Here is a 7,870-nt window from a genome sequence, read left to right as displayed (position 1 = left end):
CCAGACTGGGAGCTGGTTCCACAGGAGAGGAGCCTGATAGCTCCCATTCTACTTTTAGAGACTCTAGGAACCACAAGTAACTCTGCATTCTGGGAGCACAGTGCTCTAGTGGGACAATAAGGTACTAAGAGCTCTTCTATGTATGATGGTGCTTGACCATTTAGAGCTTTGTAGGTCAGGAGAAGGATTTTAAATTCAATCCTGGATTTTACAGGAAGCCAATGGAGAGAAGCTAATACAGGAGAAATGTGATCTCTTTTCTTAGTTCTTGTCAGAACACGTGCTGCAGCATTCTGGATCAGCTGGAGAGTCTTAAGGGACTTATTTGGGCAACCTGATAGTAAGGAATTACAGTAGTCCAGTGGGAAGTAACGAATGCATGGACTAGTTTTTCAGCATCGGTTTGAGACAGGATGTTCCTGATTTTGGCAATGTTACGAAGATGGAAAAAGGCTGTTCTAGAGGTTTGTTTTAAGTGGGCGTTAAAGGATAGATCCTGATCAAAAATAACTCCTAGATTTCTGACAGTAGTGCTGGAGGCCAGGGCAATACCATCCAGAGTAAATATATCTCTGCATAATGAGGTTCGGAGGTGTTTGGGGCCCAGCACAATAACTTCAGTTTTGTCTGAGTTTAACATCAGGTCATCCAGGATTCTGTCTCTACTATTATATGGACTATGGACTGTCTGATTTCTCAGAACTCTATGCACTTTATTTGCTAATGCACTTTAATAATGGACTAAACATGATCATACTGCATTCTGTGTTTTATGTCTTTTGTAAGCACTGCTATAAAGATGAAGCACTTTTAATGATTGCACTACTGGTTAGATGTTAAACTGCATTTCATTGTACTAGTTGTTCTTACTTGTGCAATGACAATGAAGTTGAATCTTATCTTATCTTATCTTAGCGTAGAAGCTTTTATCTAATTCCGTGTAGTTGGGTAATAAGAATTCGAAAGTTATTAAAGAATGGTCTGTTGTGCTTGTTGATTCTGATGATTCACCACCTGATTTTCTGATATTTTCTTTGGTGTGTAGACGGAGAAGGACTGGGACAAAGTGAGGAGTGGTAAAGTGGGGAAGAAGCTGGAAGCCGATCATCTTAAACTGGTGGCATCAAAAAAGTCCAAACTTCTGGAGAATCTCAAATCAGCCAAAGCTGCTGCCTGAGCTGTTGTTTCTCTATGTGTTAGGAGGAAAAGAAAAAGGTGTGAGGGTTCAGGTACCCTGTACATTTAATCTTTGGTCTATATCTTTACTATCCATGGAGCCATTTCTGGCCCAAAATGTTTTTAAAGAAATGTGTCTGGGAGCGTGCGCCCCATGTTTAAAAGGCTCAGTCCTTCCTGTCTTTACTGCATGTCACCCCCCCCCTCTCTCTCTCTTCTTTATTGTCTTCAGCTGTCCTGTCAAATAAAGGCCCAATATGCCCCCAAAACAGAAAGAAATCTTTCTGGAGCTGCAAAACATATTTGAGCTTAAAATTAAGTTAGTTTCTCTCTGCAGCTCAATCAGTGATAATGATAATCCAGCAGCGTTGGCAGTGAAAGCAAATTCATCTGTCCTCTAAAGAGACTTCTTTATTAAGATTTGCAATCTATAGCTAGTCTAAGGACACTCAGGACAGACGACTTTAAGCCTTAAACAACAATAAATGACAGAAGTGTTTGTGAGAGCGTCAGGGAGCCTCTGCAGAGGGCTGAAGGCTGCAGACTCCTGGTCTCCATTCACCAGGTTGGTGGAGTTTTAGGGCTCTTTAGTTACATAAATCAGTTAAAGCTTTTTGTTTCAGAGAGATTATTCAGGACAGATTTATTATATTGTTTCCTCCTCCACTTTATGAAAAGCTTTCTGTTTGCAAGATGAACTATTAATAAAACATGTTATTCTGACTTCTACTCTGACTCCTTCAAATCATTGGTTGGTAACAACAGAAACTTTGGGTAACTGTAGGTTAGTTCTCTAACATTATCTAGAGCTCCATTAGCAAAAACAGGAGAAGACATTCAGGATCAAAACCTAATTCATCATTTATTAAAAAACATTCATGTAGCTGTCTCACCAGTGTTTTCAACTGAATACATAAATAGAAATTAATCACTTCTGATAAATCACTAAGAAGACGTGGTGATGTCTGAAGTCAAACAAGGTCAATATAAAGTAGATTAAACTCTAGGACGCTTAGAAATACGTGTATATATATATATATATATATATGTGTATATGTATGTATGTATGTATATGTATGTTTTAGACACAGATAGACTATGTTACTAGTAATGGTGCAAAATGATTTGAAATTACAGTTTTCTTTAATTAAAAAAACTTCTTTTTGCATGAGGGAGGACCCCTAAACCCCCCCACTAAATACGTACCCCTAAGCCTTCTACAAACTGAGGGAAAACAGTATGTTTACTTACATATTTCATATACTATTTAAGTAGGTTGGATATATTTATTCACTACTTGATCTACATTCTTTCCTGAGTTTATTTCTTGAGTAGTGTGTTCTTATATTTTATTTTATTTTAGCTCAGAAATTGGGATGTTTTGAGGAAGCTTTACTCAAACATGAACCCAAAGTACTCATGGTTGTCAAATCATTACTTTTTGCTTACTGTTCAGTTTCAGTTTAGCTTTTTTGATACCACACCTGAGTACGTGGGAATGTGTCTAATGCAAGATATCATAACTAGTCATGTGACTTTCTGTCAGTGCTCTTTTACTGGCACACCCACCTTCCCAAAGTCCTGCCAAGAACACTGTTAATCTTTAACGGGTTTGACTTCCATAGAACTGATCAAAACATTGCATGGGAAGATGTTCAAGATCAACTTTCCTCATTTAATGTTATCGCTGCTGACTCAACACACATTTACTCTTGAAACAGCATTCATTAATTGCATGTAGTACTTTCAGGAATGTAAAACAATCAATAGTATCTCATACATGAGAACAATATGTTAATGAATACAACTGGTATCTTAATCATAATTATTTTGATACCACACCCGAGTACGCAGGAGTCTGTCTAATGCAAGATACAGTAGCTAGTCATGTGACTTTGTGTTTTACTGGCACACACTCCTACATATGAACAATGATTTCTTCTCTATGAAGGAGTGAGCAAACTGACTCCCTCTATTAATCTCTCATCGTTCTGTTCTGGGTGCATTCAACGCAACAAAGTAAGGCGCGGTCGTTTGAATATCAGAGCTTCAGTTCCTAGTAGTAGTGTTACCCCCCCCGACTCATTTCCTGGTTCTCCTTCTCCATAAACAACATGAAATCAAGGAGAGGGTTAACTTTTCAAACACACACACACACACACACACACACACACACACATGCCGGCCCTGCTATTCTCTTAAAGAGACAGACTTATGAACTACAGAGAAAGCTCTGCGTGGAGTCTCCACACAACCATAACTCAAGATTTAAGGCGTGGTCGTTTGAAATATCAGAGAGCACAGCTTCAGTTCCTTCTTTCTATTTCATTAATAACTAACAATGGTGAGTAGCTGCTTTGACATGAATGTTTGAATATTTGACAGCATTATGATCCAATTCTACATGACTAAATCCATTCATGTTGTTGTGTTGTAATGTACCTTTATTTCTGATTGCATCAGGCTGCTGCTGAACTGCAGAGGTGAGTCAAAAAGATCGAAACATGTTATTTTAATTCTTGACAAAATGTATATATTGAAATCCACAAACGACTTAATATAGAGGATTATATTCAAGAGAAACTTATGAAAGGTAAAGACAAAAGAGACCCTAAATTCTAATATAAAACTTTTTTTTAATTTTTTTTATCAGTTTTGGTGTTTGAAGTGAGTTTCTGTTAGTGACAGAGGACAAACAATGACAGGTTCAAAGAGCTTGAAACAGGCTTAATATCCTGTGTGTCTGTCGCCAATGCTACGCACCTGGAACCCCGTCAAGGAAAGGGTTAACAGAAACGCAATGTTGGCACATCAGAGGAGGTTGTGCCAGACTCCCGGTTGGGAAGTTTAACGTTAGTAGTCCCCAGAGAAGAAGTTGGTAATTTCATGGCGCAGCTTAGAACCCAAATGAAAAACGTAAGCAACTAAAATTGCTGAATGTTAGAACATTGTGTCAAACTGGTTGTTATTACTGAGATTTATAAAGTGTCAGGTTTAGTTCCATCATAGTGTCAAAGAACGTTAGCTGACGTTGTTGTTCAGTAGCTCAAAGATTATCGGCTAATGAAGTTACTGATTTAGCGGGGGGGTGGGGGGGCTTTTGCATGCACTAAATCCGTGTCACATTCTCATTAGGGGCTGAGTCCCCCTAAAGGTCTGATCCTAGAACCACCCTGTTAGGGGCTGAGTCCCCCTAAAGGTCTGATCCTAGAACCACCCTGTTAGGGGCTGAGTCCCCCTAAAGGTCTGATCCTAGAACCACCCTGTTAGGGGCTGAGTCCCCCTAAAGGTCTGATCCTAGAACCACCCTGTTAGGGGCTGACCCCCCTAAAGGTCTGATCCTAGAATCGCCCTGTTAGGGGCTGACCCCCCTAAAGGTCTGATCCTAGAACCACCCTGTTAGGGGCTGACCCCCCTAAAGGTCTGATCCTAGAACCACCCTGTTAGGGGCTGACCCCCCTAAAGGTCTGATCCTAGAATCACCCTGTTAGGGGCTGACCCCCCTAAAGGTCTGATCCTAGAATCGCCCCAGGTTGAGACTGATATTATCTAAAACTTAAAGAAGTGTTGAAGTCTGATTTTTGTTGCTGTGTTTGAATGTAGTATTTAACATTTATGTATGTAGATATATGGATCTATTGTATCTTTGATTTACTCAAACACGTTATTGCTGCATTCTGCTTTTTAATTCTCCATTTTTACATGTTTATTATTTTAGACGAGAAGAATTCCTGGTAGAGGGAGAGCCTTTCAGACAGAATGCTTTCCTGATTATCAATGAAATGGTTGCCATGGAGAGGCAGAAACCTAATAGGGTGTTAGTGGATGAGGTATGTCTGATGGAGACTTTTTATAATCTATTGAAATGTGTTTATGAACATAATGCATGACCCTGTCAGTGTATTTAGTTACTATAAATCTTCTCAGTTCAGCCTGTTCTCATGATGTTTGGCTCCTTGTCCACTAAACTTTAGCCGGCGTCATGTGACCCTCCTAATAGACCTTTTTCCCAGCAGACATGTTGACATGTCATAGCAGGAAAAGCACAGGTGTATTCAAAACCATTAATGATGGCCGCATTCCACTTAGGAGAGGTCCTGGTATTGAGCATGCTGACTCACTGAAATAGCTTACTGGGACACCTGATGGAACTGAGCCATCATTAAGGTTATCAATTCCAGCTGTGCTTTTCCTACTATGACAAGTTAAAATGTCTGCTGTGAAAAAGGTCTATTTCATATTCTTAGGAATTGATGTGCACAACTTTTCGTAGGATATGGTAGGAACCCGTTCATGAATGTGTTGCTCGGTTACACACACACACACAATGATATATCTCTCTGAATGTGTTTTGACTTCACAGGTTCTTCACAGCATCTTCTTTTTGGGAAAGATCAACACGCCGCCATATTCACCCAGAAAGGATTCTGAGTGATGCTGATTTGATAAGTGAATTTAAGATCCGATCCCTCTACCTTTTGAGAAATGTTCCTCTGAGGTACCCAGGAGGAGTCCATTTTCATGTGTGCTCGACATGGTAAGAGGACAGTTTCTCAAAAGATAACAATTCTTCTTTGTAAAGTTGTAAAGCGTTCTTCCTACTTCACCTAAACGTCTCCAAATATTACAGATGTTATTAATCTCTCAGTAGAGCTGTGCTAGTAATTAAACATTGATTATGATTTTAATTCCGGCTCCTAACGATCACAAAAACAGAGTAATCGTGGAAAAAGATTATTTTACACATTACGTTCAAACTGTTTGATTGATTTAACAGCTTTCACTGTTTATTATCTTCAATAAATGCAACATCTTTCTAAAAGTCAGCGAGGAATCCTGTTAGATAATCCTGATTTTAATAGTGACTAAAGTAATCATGATTATGATTGTTTCTATGATCCAGCAGCCGTGCTGTACATTAACAGACACAAAGCATGACTCAGTGAATGATGGATGCATCAGCAGATTGATAATATGTTTTCTTGCAGGTTGTCGACCTGACTGGACAAGTCAATGAAGGAGCAATCAGACAGCAGCTGCAACAGCTCGTCGGTGAACTGAGGGGGGATATTAACAAAAAGCCTCTGGTCTCCAAAACCATCTGTGTCTCTCAGAGTAAAAGCCCAGGTTCAGTCAGGTACTACGGAGTCTCCATGTCCACTGATGCCACTGGACCAAGAAAGTCCTGATTGGTGCTTCCTGTCTCAGCAAGTGGGCAAGATATGTAGCTGACGCAGTGATGACCTTCTATCCAGAGCCAAAAGTACTAGGGCGATTTGCCAGAAAGACATATTTCGATGGAACCATCAGAGTTCCAGAGAATGTCCGGTGCGAAACGTTTGATCTCTATAACGGAGGAGTTAAGCCTCCTTGTAAAGTCATGTCGTGAGTTGTTTGGTTTGCAACAGAGGAAACAAGGGGACAGTCCCACTAGGCAACTGTGCTGAAGCTGAAAGTCTGAGCAACTTGTTTCAAAGGTCGATGAAGCAGTTAGAGACCAAGTACCAGCACCAACTGGTGGTGACAGAGCGAGGGCTGAAAGAACCGTCCTTGATGCTCATAGACGTTTTGGTGCGCGCCTTTCCAGTATTTAGTCAATGGACGGATCAGTTTTTACATCCCACAGTAAGCCAGATCTTAAAAAGGAAAGACTGAATCAGGGCCGGGAAGATGTGCTTTAGATCTGATTTGCTTTCCTGATACACGAGAGTGATTTCATTTATTGTGATTCAATAGGAGTATTGGGATCTTTCTTTTCCTTCTTTAACAAAAACAAAAGTTTAATAAAAGACGTCTAGAGACGATATATCAGGAGATATTTCTAAGAACTGATTGTTTTCTAAGAAGAATGACATCACATGTCAGTCAGTCTGATGTTGATTTACTTTGTAAAGAAGAACATAAGACGGATTTACTGCTGTTTCTGCTTTTGTTTTTCCGACCCCTAGATTGAAAATGAAATATTGATGCGTAGACTTCATATGGTCCTTTATTACAGTGAAGATGATTCTTTATCAAACAGCAGAGATCAGTGTAGAAGTTGTTACTGAACGTGGAGGTCATGTGATCACAGCTGTTAATATTTCCTGCTAATGCTCCAGCTACTTACTACCATAACAATAAAGATATGAATGCATTGATGGAAACATAAACCAAATTTCACACACATCTTTCCCCTGACTTTGACTACAAGATGATATAATGATATTAATAGTGACTGTCCTATCTGAAGCTGATGTTCTTCTCTGGGATTCTGGCTGTTCTGACTTTATCTTCATGGCTGAATGAACTCATTAGAGTCTCTTCACATCAAATCTAATGAAATGTGTCAACTGTTGGAGTAAAGCATGCAGAAGATGGAAACCATAAATCTATCATGTTGTTGACAATAAAATGATGCTGATGAAAACTCTGGTTCATAACTAACCTCCTCTCAGAAGGGATTCTTTGTCTCTGTTTACAAAACTATTTATATATCAGCTGATAGACCGCTCATATATAAATAATAATAATGATAATATAAAATATTACAAAATAACTCCTGTTGTGGTTTGACACTATAAATAAAGTTGAATGAACTGGAGCAATTTCAGAGATAGTTGTTCCATCAGTCATAGAAACTAACCTTTAACTTCACTTATAGAGACCTGGAACATAACAACCAGGTTGTAATGCAACGTTTCATATTTAACAT

At 39.3% G+C, this 7,870-nt stretch overlaps 1 long non-coding RNA gene across 1 annotated transcript; it reads left to right on the top strand.

The window, feature by feature from the left end:
* The first annotated feature begins 3,365 nt into the window (after positions 1–3,365).
* Positions 3,366–6,392, top strand: LOC116055819. The gene is made up of 5 exons (XR_004897923.1): positions 3,366–3,520; positions 3,640–3,659; positions 4,895–5,006; positions 5,540–5,713; positions 6,165–6,392. It is a non-coding gene; the product is annotated as an uncharacterized LOC116055819 (long non-coding RNA).
* Positions 6,393–7,870: the final 1,478 nt, after the last annotated feature.

The sequence above is a fragment of the Sander lucioperca genome, chromosome 7, assembly GCF_008315115.2.
Source record: "Sander lucioperca isolate FBNREF2018 chromosome 7, SLUC_FBN_1.2, whole genome shotgun sequence".
Taxonomy (NCBI): domain Eukaryota; kingdom Metazoa; phylum Chordata; class Actinopteri; order Perciformes; family Percidae; genus Sander; species Sander lucioperca.
Note: the sequence above shows the minus strand (reverse complement) of the source record. Positions and strands in the feature narration are given on the sequence as shown.